Source organism: Felis catus, chromosome B1 (genome assembly GCF_018350175.1).
Source record: "Felis catus isolate Fca126 chromosome B1, F.catus_Fca126_mat1.0, whole genome shotgun sequence".
NCBI lineage: Eukaryota > Metazoa > Chordata > Mammalia > Carnivora > Felidae > Felis > Felis catus.
In genome coordinates, this window is record NC_058371.1 from 89,846,006 (window position 1) to 89,861,424 (window position 15,419).

Sequence of the window (15,419 nt, forward strand, 5' to 3'; positions counted from 1 at the left end):
TGGAATAAAAAAAATCATAGAAAAAGGGATCAGACACGTGGTTACTAGAGGCAGAAAGAGGGAAGAGAGAAAATTGGAGGAAGACAGACTAGTGTACAGATTTCAGTTAAAGATAAATAAATGCTGGCAATGTAATGTACAATAGCATGACTGTAGTTAACATTGCCTCATTATATATACACAATTGTTAAGAGAATAAATCTTATTTTTTTTTCTTTTTTTCCTTATTTCCTTCTTTTATTTTGATTCTATCAATATTAGGTAACGAATGCTAGCTGAACCTATTGAAATAATCATTTCATAATATTTATTAATAAAACCATCATGCTGTATGCCTTAAACTGATGCATGTCAATTAGTTCTCTATGAAAATGGAAAACAATCGTTTTGTAATATAAAAACATCAAGTAGTGAAACAAGTTTGCTTTAAAGTGTTTCCAGAAATAACTATTATGAAACAAGACATTCAAAAAATATAAAGCATACCAAACACCTTTGTATTTCTCACCCAGTTTAATAAAGAAATGAAACTTGTTTTTAAATTAAAATATATACATATATTTATAAACACACCAGACAATTTAGAGAAAGAAAATCCATTATAAAGAGTTCACTAACTTCATGGCCTCTGTGACTCACATGATACCCTCAGAACAAATTCAGAAAAAGAGAGACCCAAGCATAAAAATGAAATACATCAATTAACCCCACTTTTGAGCCCTAACTGTAAGTTACAAGGCTACGCCAAACCAAAGACAGGCATCCCAATGTTCACTTTCATTGAAGCCGACAGAATGAGACTCCCATCAGTTTCTGTGGTATTTGGTCACCCAAGGAAAAGAATTGTAAGTAAGGCTGACTGCGCACACATAGACTGTCTTTATAGCTGGGTAGTATTCTTGTATAAGAGTGTGCAAAGAAATGACAATCTGACAAAATCAGTGGCAAGTGGGAAGAATTAGACCATTTTGCTTGAAAAGAGTACTGCAAGAGAAAATTTCATGAAACCTTAAATCAAGCTTTAATAAGTCTTCTACAGACTTAGAAATTAGTCCTTAAGGGGCGTCTGGGTGGCTCAGTGGGTTAAGCATCTGACTTTGTCTTAGGTCATGATCTCACAGTCCATGAGTTTGAACCCCGCATCAGGCTCTGTGCTGACAGCTCAGAGCCTGGAGCCTGCTTCGGATTCTGTGTCTGCGTCTCCCTCTCTCTCTGCCCCTCCCCTGCTTGAGCTCTGTCTCTCTCTCTCTCTTTCTCTCTCTCAAAAATAAATAAACATTAAAGTTTTTTTTAAGAACTTAGTCCTTAAGACTGTGAGAGAAGTAATTGTGTGTATTCATATCACACAGTTCCAGTGTCTTTGTGTTGAAGCCTCTCTACTTTGTGTGGTGTCAGAGAACAATCTGCTAGACTTTGAGGACAACATCCAACATTAATTGCAACCTCTCGATAGAACTTCTGTCATCATCAGTGTTCAGTGTTTCTTTGGGTGGGGGAAATACGTACAAGTTCCCTTTCAGAGAATGACAAATTGAAGTGTTCCACTTTTCCCCAAGCATTGCTCTGTGGAGTGCTCTTGGAGAAGGGCTACCTTCACATCTGTACCCCACTGGAAATGTTTTAAGGCTTACCCCTTTCCCCATCATTCACTAGAGGCTGTCTGTGTTAGGGACTTGGTACAGGTAAAATACACAAAACTTTTAAGAGATCTGAAAGTAATATTTGAAGCATATGAAAAGGACTTTAGTATTAATTGAGAGCTATATGTGCATTTCTTTTTGGGGACTCCCCTGGTGCCTCTCAGAAGCTTAAATAAGCATGGCTTGAATCTAGTTAGAGAAGACACTGCACATGTGACCTGCACATTACCTCTGACAGCAGTTTGAGAGAGTTTTGTTGGTATATGGATTTCATGCAATATATTGAGTAAAAGGGAAAATAAAGGAACTTCTTGGAAAAGTCTGTATTATTACAAACCAAAGGACATCTGGATTTTCATTCTATTTTTAATGTTTATTTCTTTACTTTAATTTTTTAATGTTTATTTATTTGAGAGAGAGAGAGAGAGAGAGAGAGAGCAAGCCAGGGAGGGGCAGAGAGTGAGGGAGAGACAGAATCTGAAGCAGGCTCCAGGTTCTGAGCTGTCAGCACAGAGCCTGACGTGGGCTCGAATCCACAAGCAGTGAGATCATGATCTGAGCCAAAGTCGGATGCTTAACTGATTGAGCCACCTAGGGGCCCCTTATTTTATTTATTTTTTTAGAGAGAGAGAGAGAGGCGGGGCGAGGGGGAGAGTCCCAAGCAGGCTTCACACTCAGTGCAGAGACACACAGGGTTCCATCTCACCAACTGTGAGATCATGACCTGAGCCCAAATCAAGAGTGAGATGCTGAACTGACTGAGCCACTCAGGCACCCCTAACTCCACTTTTCAGGAACATAGGCCAAACATCCATGAGTTGTGAGGCTCTCCCCACCCCAACCTACCCACATGCAGCCCTGTCTTCATATCGGGCAGACATCCACACCAGACCCGTAGGATCATGTACATCACCTCTTTACAGAACTCTGCAGACAGAGGATTACATCCAGAATGATTAAGATAAACATTACCATATTTCTGGAAAGTAAGGGGACTTAAAAAAGAAAATTTGGTTTTAATAAAAATAAATAAATAAGGAGGTTCCAAACTTGAGCACTGGGATTCTTTTCTCATTTCAAACTTTTATCAAAACATATGAAGTGAAAATCATCATATCCTTAACGAGAGCAAGTTGTGCTTAGTAGACAATTAACTACAATATGAATGTACACCCGCACTTGCACAAAATCAGAGATAGAAGACAGGTGCAGCAGGAGAGCCCATGGACTTTGACCAAGAAAATTCTCATTGTGCCAAAAGTAGAAAACACTCATAAATGTGTGAGCGTATGCATTAAAGAAACATGCATTAATCTTTCGTATTACGTGTATGTGAGTGTGTGTGTGTAAAATTTTTGGCTACGACATGCCTTTGAAGTCTTGCCATTGATTAAGTTTAACCCTGATTTTCTCATGATCACATAATCATCTGAGACATGTTCATAAACCTATTTGTTCGCATAGCCTACTCCTTTTTACCTGCTCGTTTTCATTCATCAGGTTGCAGATTCAATGGCACCTTTTTTGTGAATTTTATAAAACTGTCTTTCATTCACCAAGCAGACCTAATTGCAGCTTTTAAACTTCCTCAGCATTTTGTATGTGCCTTTGCTAATGAGAGGGACACAGTATTGTAGTCACCTGTTAAAACATTACATTATCCATTAAATTATGAAAGGCATAAGGATGGGAGTTTTGTCTTCTCATCTTGTACCCCTAGTTCCCCAAAACGCATTTAAAAAGTAGCTATATGATACGTGAATATTTCTGTGAGTGATGAGGCATTTCAAGTCATTGAGCTAACCACTTGGTCCACTTGTTGCAATATTCTTCCGAGGAACATGTGTTGAACTGTCTTTATTACACAGAAACAGAGACTCGGAGAGATCGTGACCTGTTTATAATCACCAAGCTAGTAATATCATGCTCAGTGTATCCAATCCACCCCCCTCCATTTTTATTGAAAAAGAGAGGACAGAGCAGCATAACAGCACCATTAACACTCTATATCGTTGCTGTTATTAACAGTTATTGAGTGTTTAACATCTACAATCCATTGTCTCACACTTTTTAAAGTTTCATGTTATCCAATTCTTGAGAGAAGTTATGAAGTAAATTCCACCGTATCCACAAAAGAACTGAAGAACAGAGATTTCAGAAACATGCCCATACCATTAAATTCATTAGGTCTAGAAAGTACCTAAGACGAAGATAACTTAAAATGTCATTTTCTGGTATACCTCACTTATTTTATTTAAAGCCTGCAGAAACAAATAGAGTAATGCAAATATATAGGCCTTGCTGTTTATGTCATTTAAATAAAATGTCATACTGATATTTTTATAATGTACTAAAATATATCAGTCAGGGTTCATTAATTAATTTTTTTTCCTAACACCTGAAAAAATAATGAAAGAAAAAATGTCACCTTTATTTTCTCTATAAGTAAATTTAAGTAAGAGTAAACTTAAGTTATGAACTGAAATGGATAAAAAATATAAGTGCTTTCCAACTGGAAATAATTTTCTCCTTTCTATTCATCAACTGAAAATAAGAATATCAAATTCAAGTATGAATGGTAAGTGTAATTGAACATGAGGGAAAGTATAACTAGTCTATGATTTTAATTTTTGAGTCACTGATTTTTTCTTAGGAAAACAAATATTTCATTACAAATATATTTTTCAAAACCCATTTTTATAATGCCATATTATTATTCTAATATTATCAATTCAATATGGCTTTTGGAATATGTGAATCTACGTGAGAAAATGAAAGTTACCCATTTTAAGTCAAACCTTAAGATTTAAGAAGGAAAAACAATCTCAGTATTCCTTTGAAATAAAATAGGTTTTTAAATTTAATTCAGATATAAAACTACAATGACTTAAGCTAAGGAACTTTTTTTTTTGTTATTGTTGTTATTTACTGAGAGATTATCTGGGAAAATAACATAGAACTCTGTTCTTTTTTTTTTAACATTTTTTTGTTATTTTTGAGAGAAAGAGAGAGAGAGTACTAGCAGGAGAGGGGCAGAGAGAGAGTGAGACAGAATCCAAAGCAGGCTCCGGGCTCTGAACTGTCAGCATAGAGTCCAATGCAGGGCTCGAACCCACTCACCATGAGATCTTGACCTAAGCAGATACTCAACCAACTGAGACACCCAGGTGCTGCTACATAGAACCCACTTCTAAGGGCTGCAACGAAGTCCTAGGCTTTCCTGTAAGAATTTTTACATGCAAAAGCACACCGACAAACATATGCAAATATTTCCCAGAGAAAATAACGTAAGTGTTGAGTTTTAAAGCTTATTTAATTAGGAAATAGAAAATATGTTATTCATATCGGAAAAATAACTTTGCTGTGTTATGTCGAAGGCAGGATTTAGGTGCTTACAGATATCTTTTCTATATATAGATGTGTGTGGTGACTACGGGATGACATTTTTTTTTTCCTTCTGAGAAAGAGATGCCACAGAAGAGAGATATTTTCTCCACAGAAATTATCAAGAAGACTCTGTTGCTGGGTTCAACTACCAAACCAATAATCTGGTTTACTAACAAAACTGAGAGAAAAATGAAGGAGGTCGTTTTGTTTTTGTTTTTGGTTTTGTTTTTTGTCTTTTTTCTCTGTCTCTCCAAATCTAGAAGGGTCTGATCCGAGTGTCCTTCTGGACTGTGAAGAAAGAACAGAATGAATCATTGAAACATGTATAACTATTGAAAATAAAATGCTATGTGTTCTCTCAACGCAACACAACTGTTATATGAAATTCTGACAACAACCATTCCCATGCAACCAATTGCTAATTTCTTTCCTTATTCCACCAGCAATTCTTTCTGCACAGACATCATGGAAAAAACAATTTTATTCGTAATGTAAACAAGCACTTTTTTTTTTTTTATTCCTAACAATTGCTCACTTCAAGAGGGATAAATGCTTAAGGGAAAAAAAAAAGTTAGTGAAGCAGCTCTCAGTGAAAGAAACAGACACATTTATAGAAGTAAATCACAATTATATTTATGCAGATTTAGGAGGACACTAAATTGGGAAAGGATCTTCCTATTTGGTCTAGTTTTCATCATGGCCTGCCTGGTTTTAGAAGTCCTAAAAGTTCCAGAGCCTGTCACAATTTATTTTTATAATACATCATCAAATTATTGTGTTTATTTAAAAAAAATTTTTTTTCAACGTTTATTTATTTTTGAGACAGAGAGAGACAGAGCATGAACAGTGGAGGGGCAGAGAGAGATGCAGACACAGAATCTGAAACAGGCTGCAGGCTCTGAGCGGTCAGCACAGAGCCCGACGCGGGGCTCAAACTCACCGGCCGTGAGATCATGACCTGAGCCGAAGTCGGACGCTTAACTGACCAAGCCACCCAGGCGCCCCCAAATTATTGTGTTTGATCTTAGCTGTATAGAGGTACTGTTAACTATTGTTCAAAATATTAAAAAAGAAAAAATTATAATGTAAAAAAGTCGTATGATGTAGAATGTAAATAAAAAAATCACATCTATCTATAATTCTATATCTAGATCTTCTAAATAACATCTTCAGAAGCTTTTTGATTATAACAAATATTGCCAGGAAGCATTATTTTAATGGCTTAGGAAAAATTATAACGATGATATTAATACCTAACATTGAATAATAATAATAACAACAGTAATTGTTGTCAGCTTGGAGCTAAGTGTTTTACATACACTATTTTTTAAGTTTATTCATTTACTTTGAGAGAGAGGGAGAAAGAGAGAGAGGATGCGTGGGGTTGGGTCAGAGAGAGAGGGTGAGAGAGAGAGATTCAGAGCGGGCTCTGAGGGCTCAAACTCACGAACTGTGAGATCATGATCTGAGCTGAAACCAAAAGCCAGAACTTAACCGACTGATCCACCCAGGTGCCCCTATACACTTTTATTATATAGAAGTGGTTTTTTTTCTTTTTTAACTGAGGTACCATTGACATATTACCTTATATTAGTTTCAAGTGTACAATATAACGATTCAATGGTTGTATACATTGCAAAATGATCACCACAATAAATCTAGTTAGTCTCTGTTATCATACAGAGTTACACAATCGTTCCTTTTGTGATGAGAACTCTTAGCCACTTCAAAATATACAATGCAATATTATTAACTATAGTCACCATGCTGTACATTACATCCCTAACATAAAAGTTTTTGTATCTTGTTATAGTATCTGCTGGTTGAGAGGCAACACTGCATAACTGTTGGGAGTTTTGATCCCTTGAGCCAGACAGCTAGATTTTATGTCCTACAAATTCTAACTCAGTGTAATTAACCTGTCTGGAATTTCATTTTCTCATATCTGAAATAGAGAAGTGTTTCTGTGTGTAATAAATGAGTTAACATAATTAAATCACTTAGAAGAACACCAAGGACAGAGTAATTATTCAATAAAAGTTATTATGATTCTTTGTTTTTTGCCATAATAAATATACATGCCAGTGTTCAATGAAATATTTTAGTACACACTTTGTGAATACTTTATATAAAATACTGAAAATGAAATCCCTGGGGCATATATTTTGAATATTTGCATGGATTTTGATTTATACTGCTAAATTTCTTCCCCAAATTTCTGCTCTGATAATTTCCATTCAGTGCAGAGAAACATAGTGGAGTGTTCTTTTGTCAGAGTCATTAGATTCTATGTAATTTCAAATTGAAAAACAACAGTTTAAAAATATTTAATTTATTCTACTTATTTTTCATGTGAAGTCCTTGTGAATTGCTCATCAATTTGAATACATATTTCCATCTTAAGGCTATTATATTCTGTTGGTTTATCGTAGCTTTTTTTCATTTTGTATTTTGAGTTCAATAATGCTTTGTGTGTAGAAAGATTTGTTGTTTTCTGCCTTCAAATTTATTAACATTAACATTGTGATTTCATTATACTTTTATTCTTGGAAATTAAACTATAATGCATGTCATATAAATACAGTAAAGATTACACCTATAATATAAAATATATTACATATACTAAATGAATGTAATATTTTATGTATAATTTTATCTGGGTATGACTCCATCCCAATAATCTCACTAAAAGTGCTATGTTCTCTTCAATATTCTTCTATGTTCAGTATTAAGATATTATAGATAAAAATAAGCTCCAAAATTATATAATCTCTCATATAAAACACTGAAATGTAAAAATCACTTTAACGTATTTTAATGTGTATAGGAGCCTATAAAACATTCTTGTACAAAAAAGTTATTTATTTCCAAAAGCATTATAATTTTTTAGATTTTTTTATATTTAGATTAACCCAGTGGGAAGTGCTATTTTGATAAACTATAGGATTTCTTGTGTGACTAAATCATAGCCTTTGTGTTGGTCAAATTCTGTAGATCATTTGCTCTGAATTAAAGAGACATGCTGACATGAGGGAATTAGTACTTGGATTTAAAAAATCATTGCATGATTATAAAAAAAAAACGTATAGTGTATGCTGTACAGTTTATTTAAATTTTGCCTTGTAACCATAAAAAGGAAAACATGGAAATAAAACCTTGTTTCTGTTGGGGCACAAGTAAATTTTAGCTGGGTCACATACACTAAGTTTCTCTGCCTCTGTAAATCTATTGAATGTTTCATTCAAATGCATAATCGTTATTTACTAAGACTTAGGCTTTAAGAATAGTTCTACTTTGAGGTGCCTGGTTGGCTAAGTCAGTTAAGCGTCTGACTTCTGCTAGGTCATGATCTCACAGTTCATGAGTTCGAGCCCCACGTCAGGCTCTGTGCTGACAGCTCAGAGCCTGGAGGCTGCTTCAGACTCTGTGTCTCCCTCTCTCTGCAACTCCCCTGCTCACACTCTGTCCCTCTCTCTCTTTCTAAACTAAATAAACATTAATTTTTTTAAAAGGAATAGTTATACTTAGTTTAGTTGACCAATTTAAGTGTTTTGGTTTTTTTTGCTTCTTTTTTATTGATGTACACTTAATATAAAATATTATATTAGTTTGAAGTATACAACACAGAGATTCAACAATTCCATACCTTATGTTATCTTGCTACGAACATGGATGGACCTAGATGGTATTATGTCAAGTGAAATAAGTCAGATAGAGAAAGACAAGTGTCACATGATTTTACTTTTACATGGAATCTAATTCTTTTTTAAAAAAGAGAGAATCATACACACAGGGAACAAGCTGGTGGGATTTGCTCTTGTTTTTGATGTGTTTTGTTTTTTTACCACCGAAGAATTAAGTCCTTCCCCTTGAATTAACTGAAATAAATGTCTGCTATAAGGTAGAAATGTCTTGTATACATAAGAGACAGAGAATTTAAGTGCTTTAGATTACACAGCTGCTACAGGACCTACGCTAGAATTCAGTACAAGCCTTATTCAACAGTCTTTGAACTCTTAAAACTTTCCTTCCCTTTTTTCTTTCAATAACTCTGCAAAACCAGAAGATACTGGGCTGGTTTCTTAGTAACATGTTAGTGAGGAATTCTGTCAACCTCATCGATGACATATTTGCTACTCCAAAAGGATGCTAATATTGGAAAGTTAAGGCACTATAAACAGTTCCCAGTGAACCGTCATATCACCCAGTGAACAGATATTTGGCATTGACAACATTTCCTTGGCTCCTTAACTTACATCAAGAGCCTGCTAACCCTCCTACATATCAAGGAACAGAAGATTTTGAAAAAGCTACTATTTTATGGCAGCTCTGTACTGTGCTGTAAAGCAAGAATACAGTCCATGGATAGAGGAGAAACTAATATATATATATATATATATATATATATATATATATATATAATCTCACAAGTGTTGGGAAACTCTGCATTTAAAAAGTCAATATTTAACACTACATGAAAAATAAGAACCTGAGACATTGAGCAGTTTAGGTGTCTGATATTTAACTTTAAATACTAAATGAAATATTTAATTGCTTAAAATATTTGTTATTTTTCTGAATAAATAGTGAGCATGGATACACCACTACTTGGTTATATACATCATTCACATTTGATTTTATAATATTACATGCTTGTAAATTCCAAAGGAATATTTTGACTCTTAAAAAATACCCACATTTTATTACGAGCATTATTTTCTCTTATTCATGAATCATGCCTTAATTTGTTATGAATATTTTTAAAAAGAAAGAAAAGAAAATGATAACTCAGTAGGAAATAAAAACTCTCCCTTAGGTATGTTTCCTAGTAATTCCTTCATTTTCCTTGTATCAGTGATAAATAGAAAGACTGTTAGGGTGACAAAACTTCTTTGTCAGGAGATATTATAATTTTAATACACATAAAAGCATGTCTTAAAGTCTACTGTGCCACGTCATTTTTATTTGAGTAATAAAGTATTTCCTATTTAACAAAAGAACACACGGCCAAATTAAAAATGCTTGGAAGTGAAGTTATTGATAATATTTTTTAAAGTCAGTATGTCATAATGAATTCATGTATTCTTTGTTCAGATTCTGCACATTCTAGAAATGAGATTTTTTGAAAAAAGGAGAAAATGTAGGTCAACTCCTATACAAGCCTTCTGCAAATTCTCAGGCTTGATTATAATCACCTATTTATACATTTGGTTGATAATATTTGAAAACCCCTACTAGGTACCAGGCACCGTTCTAAAGCATTTGGAATATATTAGCGAAGCACAACAAAGATTCATATTCTTTTGGAACTTATATTTTAGCAAGAAGAGAAAAAATAGTATTAGACCGCAGCAGACAAAGCTCTTGCTTAGTTGTGTGGTACAATGTATACAGATGGACATGTACTACAAAACTTCAAATATCTTTAATACTGCTTAGATATTGTGACAGGTTCAGAAGGCAGGTGAGCTTTTATCCTCATGACTTTGTAATAACACAATGGGATGAAAGAGTAACTTCTAAATGAATTAACGAACTGTTGGATAAAACAGTATCTGAGAATTATTTGTAAATGTTCCTGTGTGATTTGGTGCAAAGTGTGGCTTTTCTCTCAGTTTTTAATAGTTTGGTTTTAATATAGTGATGAACACACTTTAGAACTCTATCCATATATTATTAGGCAACAAATTAGCAATATATTTCTTCTCAGCAGATTCAAAACATTGATCAAACTTTTGAGAGAACAACACATAGGTATTGCTGCTAAAAATACATTTATGAAGGTTCTGTCAAAATTCTTTCTTTGTGACTGATTGGTTTCGGAGAAAAGGCAAAACAGAATGTATGCTACAGATTTTTTAATGTAATAGACATATTTTCATTATACTTAATAAAACATTTTATATAAAATTCACATACTTATTCAACAGTGATCATACTTTATCATATTTCCTGCCTTAAACTTTTATGCTTTATTTGCATGGGATACTTCTGTGTTATTACTCCAAAACATTCTCTACCTTGCTTGATCGTTAGAGATTCTCTGGAGTTAATTTTTAATTGTTCGAAGGAAGCCTCTTCCACAGAGATTCTCCTTTGTGGACCTGAATAAGGCCTGGCTACAGGTACATTAACAAACCCCCCAGGTGATTAAAATGTGTAGCTAGGTCTGAACACCATAAGATTACTCAGACAGTAAGCCAGCCTGCTCATGTTCTTTTTTTGTTTGTTTGTTTGTTTTGATGTTTATTTATTTTGAGAGTAGAGAGACAGCATGACAGCATGAGCAGGGAGGGGCAGAGTGAGAGTGAGAGAGAGAATCTCAAGCAGGCTCCACGCTAAAGCATGGAACCCAACGTGGAGCTCGATCTCGATCTCGCAACCATGAGATCGTGACCAGGAGATCATGGTCTGAGTTGAAATCAAGAGCCTGATGTTTAACCAACTGAGCCACCCAGGTGCCCCAGCCTGCTCGTTTTCTACTGTTCATTTTTTCCTTTACTTTTCTCCATCAGTTTTTAGTCATCATACCAATTCTATGTTCTGTTCTATTTCATTTGATTCCCCCTACAATGCTACATTAGTATTTATTTTGAAATTTCCAAGAGGTTTTAAATGTAATTTGGTAGTCATGTAATTGATAAAGTGTTTAAACTTGTGATGAGGTAAATAAACTCTGAAGCATGGCTGTAACTATACTGTAGTTATCAATGTTTTCTCGGTTTCTTAGGGGTCCTTCAGACCCTTAGTGGGGGGGGGAGTGGGCATCAAAGTCAAAACTATTTTCCTCCTAATATCCTCCTAATAGCAAGATAGAAATATCTGTTGTTTTTTTATTCTTACAATTACTAACATAAATGTAAGTGGAACTTTCTAAAACCTATATGACATTTTCTTAAAATTTTAAAATACAGTTTAAATTTATTTCAAACATTAATAGTACATTGTCAAGTTAAAACAGTACTAGCATAACTCCTTTCATATTCCAGAAATATATCCTGAGAAAAGTGACTGTTATATGACATTTTCTACCTCAACATTGTGAATGCAGACCAGATGTGAGATGCAGTGGTCTCCATAAGACATTACAGGAATCCACAAAAAGGTACATTGATATTCCTCCTCTCACTAAATGTATTTTGTTTGGAAAAATATATCTAATTTTCATAAATATGCTGTTATTTATATTAACTCATATAATGAGTTTATCATTGTTATTATAAAATGAAATAATATGCCTTGACATGTGGCAGCGGTAATATATCTTTATTGGTGGTTCTGATCTTTTTTGGTAATACATAGATATCACTCTTCCCCAAACTCTTACTACTCAAATCATAAGCATTCATTGCCTACTTTGCAAAGCAATTTTACTAACTTCAACTTTTCTGTCATTACTATGCACAATTGAGCAGTTAACCTAAAATAAGAAAAAAATAAAATAATAGAAAACATTGAACACATTAAAATACATTAAGTATATACTTTTAAGAAGGAATCTCATTTACATCTACAGCACTAACAGTTTGAACTTAAGTGTAATAAAGTTTGAACCTTAAGTGTACTAAAAAGAATGGATTATGATATAAGTCACTTTTGGGATAGGAAATAGTGAGAGATGAGGCAACGGTGTATGCAGTTTTACTCTTTGCTTTTAAGAATTCATATTCAGTCCGTTTCAGGACTTGGAAATGTATGCGGGCTCTGTAGCAGACTTTAAGTTGCACACTGAACTTACCATAAAGTAAAACTTGTACAAAACGATAAAATTGTTGACAATGTGTCTGTGTCACAGACACTAACACGGACTTTAATATTATTAAGGACTATTGTGAACATTGCCGACCTCTTCATCCTTACATTATAAAAGTCAGAATTAGGACAGGAATATATAAAATATAGCAGCAAAAGCTTACTAGAATTTGCAAAGTAGTGTGGCTCCAAAAATGCGTAAGTGATTCACAACTCCAAGAGTGAACCCTTAGGTAAACTGTCCACTTTGGTGATTATGATGTGACAATGAAGGTTTATCAGTTGTGACAAATGTACTACTCTGGTGAGTGATGTTGACAATGGGAGAGGCTATTCAGGTGTGGGGGTAGCAGGTATAGTGGAAATATCTGTACCTTCCTCTCAATTCTCCTGTGAACCTAAAACTGCTCTAAAAATTGTATATTTTCAAATGGATAAATATACTGAAATAATAGCTTTGATGAAAATGAAATTATCTTATTTTCTCTTCTCATTAAGATTTCTATTTACATCCAGTGCAAAAAATTATTTTATCAAAATTTCCACAAAGTTTGTTAATATCTCAGGATTATTGCCATAGGTAATGATATATGTTTAACAAAATCAACCAAAGAAGATGCAGATTTCATAACCTCACTGATGTTCTTTATTCATGAAATACTAAAATATGTAAATACAAACTGATACCCAGCACAGTAATAGTTTGTGATTTTTGTCGTTGAATAGAATACCGTTTCCACCTTAAAATAAAAATAATGTGAAAGATTACAAGAAAGCACATATATGGCATGGAACTTCAATCCTTTTACATTGGAATATGACATTGTTGAATAAACCAAAGAATCTGTCAGTTACCTTTCTTTGAAATGTGTATTGCATAAGGGAATAAAGGCATTACTAACACTGAATAAATTTTCCACCCAAAACTACATGAGGCAGAGAGACGTCATTCTACACAGTCAATGAGTTACGATACAGGCGAGGGCAAGGAAATGATGGGGAATCTGAGATCAATCATTAGGAAGATGCAATTGAACAGAATCTGTTAATAAATAAAATTAACTGTTCTGCTCCCCGGTATGCACTCCCAATCACGTCATTGTAGAATTGCATTTTATCTTTGCTCCATGGGACTTTCGAAAGTAGTTGGGTGTTTCTCTGCACTCCACTATGATATGATAACATTGAAAGTGTCACAAAAATTTTATTTGAATTTTCATTAGATGAATGTGAGACAAGCAGGGTAGATTCCATTAGTCTTATTTTACCAATAATGAAATCAAGAAATAAGAAGCTTAAATACCTCGGTGTAAGTCACATGGCTAGGAAATGAGGCTCTAAGGTTAGACCCTCAGCGTTTATTCTATGATCTTTAAATTTTCACTTTAATTATAAATTTTATAAAGGCAACTGACATGTACAGACTACTTAATGACAATCCTCAAAGTGCATTAAGTTGCTTGAATCTGCTACGCCCTTTCTATTTCGCAAATGTCTTACGTGTTAATGAGCAGACTGAGGGCGGAGGCACACAGCTACTAAGTGCTAGTTGGTGCTAAATTTAACGTGCTGGTAGTATCTCATGGGCCGTCAGGAGGGCAAATATTCTTAACAACAAGGTCAAAGCATTCTAAAAAGAGCAGAAATTCCAAGAAGATAAAACATTAAAAGGATGCAAATAATCTTAATGTGAAAATATACAATAATACAAAGTTAAGCCAATAGAGTACAGATTCTAAAGAAATATATTTTTTTCATTCATGTTGTGAGTTGTAAGCACATTTGGCTTTCGTTTCTCTTTTCTCTCTATCCTACCCACCTTTCCCTGCTTTTCTCTTCACTATGTACTAGCCTACAAATAGCTGAACACACAAATTGTTACCCCAGATTAGTTGCTTGCTCCAAATAGGAATTTCATAATAAATGGTTAAAATGAGGTTTTGAGAATATTTATTAGGCATTACTTAACTCAAAACTTCATGGATGAATTTATTAAATAGTTTTTTTTAATTCAAGGCATTTTACTAGACACTATCAGTAAATAGAAGTGCATAGTATGTAGGCTTTTCCTCTAGCAGTGTATTAAATATAAGTGCAATTGTTAGTTTCACTTCTAAATTAATTTAACTTTGTGATTATTTCCCTATCCCATTCTGATTCCCTATTTCTTTCTTATTTCCTTCCATGAACTTCTAGTGACGTCTTTTTATGATGTTTTATCAAGGATAATGGATCAAGGCATGCATCAAGGCAGGTGCTGAGATCCACTTGTCTTACTGCCACTCAAGACAAACTTCATACCTAAGTTCCCTTCACTTATTAAAATTGCTACCTACTAACCTGGAGCAGTCAGCCTCTTTTTCTGGCAGCTTCTCCCTGCCCTCTGAGTACAGGGGCCAATTTCAGGTTGTACCTGGGAAGCTCCTGAGATGTGTGCAAACCAAAATTTGGTGTGCCAGTCAGGAGACCAAAGAAAAGGGCCTTAGGAAAGGGGTATCTGTGGTGGAAATCATGCATTGGTCATCAACTTCTATAGGGGAGGGGTGGCCTATATGTTGGATGCTTGTGGGCCACCGTGTGAGTACAGGGATGCTCCCAAAATGCCAGTCCTTGTAACATGCTTGTTGGAGGAATTGCACA

The 15,419-nt window shown here is 34.4% G+C and overlaps 1 long non-coding RNA gene across 2 annotated transcripts in view; it reads left to right on the forward strand.

Moving 5' to 3' along the window:
- The window catches only part of LOC105260505, a 60,750-nt gene extending 45,641 nt beyond the window's left edge, over window positions 1-15,109 (forward strand). For both annotated transcript variants that reach the window (XR_006596756.1, XR_002156696.3), the window contains 2 exons: window positions 12,017-12,132; window positions 14,976-15,109. This is a non-coding gene — a long non-coding RNA (uncharacterized LOC105260505). The remainder of the gene's footprint in view (window positions 1-12,016; window positions 12,133-14,975) is intronic.
- The last annotated feature ends 310 nt before the right edge of the window (window positions 15,110-15,419 follow it).